Below are 1,129 nucleotides of genomic sequence, written 5' to 3' on the forward strand. Positions count from 1 at the left end.
AGGTTAGCATTTACGATTCTCCACGCTCAGGATATTCTTAAAATCATGTTTTCGTTCTTGTTATCTTCTGCAGGGTAGTTGGTCTCCCTGAAGTAGCGCTGGTGAAGTTTATTCAGGCCGCGTAATAGTAAGGACTGCTTATATAATCCCCTAGGTTGTACGGACCACTTTCACTTCCTCTCGAGACGTGGCACGCTTCCCCTCCACCCGATACACGTGGCACGCTCCCTTCCTCCTGTGGCTTGTGGTACTCTTCTTGGCTCCTTATATGACTGGCATTCTTTTTATTTGTCACAATGATATCACACAAAGCATTCCTTAGAGATTCTTATGGCTTTTGTGGCCGAAACCCTCCCGAGGTCCGGTCTGCGGTGGCGCGGCCGAGAACGAAGCTGAGGGCTGCTGGGTCCCGCCGTCGTCACGCCAGTACAGAGCGAGGATAATGTTCCACCGCAAGTTAAGAGCTTAACTTATTGGTCACATTAAAACTTTTAGAGCTGCACTAACTACGTATTCACTCTCAAGCGCCTGTCATAAACCTCGCGGACTGACGGCAGGACCTGGCCAACCCTTTGTCGTGTGTGCGGTGGTGGTGGTAGGGGAGGGGGCAGGGAGGGGCGACTGAGATCTTACGCCCAGAGACGTAAACTCCGTAAGCGCCGTCGTAAGGGAAAGGGGTCCTGGCTTGAGGTCAAGATCGTCGTCTCGGAATGACACAAACACAGTTACGAGGACCGTGACTCGTTATACGGGCCAGCTATGGGCACTTACTACTGCCTCTCGACACCCTTTTTTCTCCCCTTCTTCCTCCCTCCCTCTCTCTCTCTCTCTCTCTCTCTCTCTCTCTCTCTCTCTCTCTCTCTCTCTCTCTCTCTCTCTCTCTCTCTCCCCCTCTCTCTCTTCCTCTCTCTCCCCCTCTTCTCTCTCTCTCTCTCTCTCTCTCTCTCTCTCTCTCTCTCTCTCTCTCTCTCTCTCTCTCTCTCTCTCTCTCTCTCTCTCTCTCTCTCTCTCATTTTCAATCTCTCTTTCTCATTCTATCTTTCTCTCTCTGTCTCACTCTCATTTTCTCTCTCTCTCTCTCTCTCTCTCTCTCTCTCTCTCTCTCTCTCTCTCTCTCTCTCTCTCTCTC

Source organism: Penaeus japonicus, unplaced genomic scaffold, assembly GCF_977035675.1.
Source record: "Penaeus japonicus unplaced genomic scaffold, GWHDUDI00000001_assembly GWHDUDI00000022, whole genome shotgun sequence".
In the NCBI taxonomy this organism is placed as follows: Eukaryota; Metazoa; Arthropoda; class Malacostraca; order Decapoda; family Penaeidae; genus Penaeus; species Penaeus japonicus.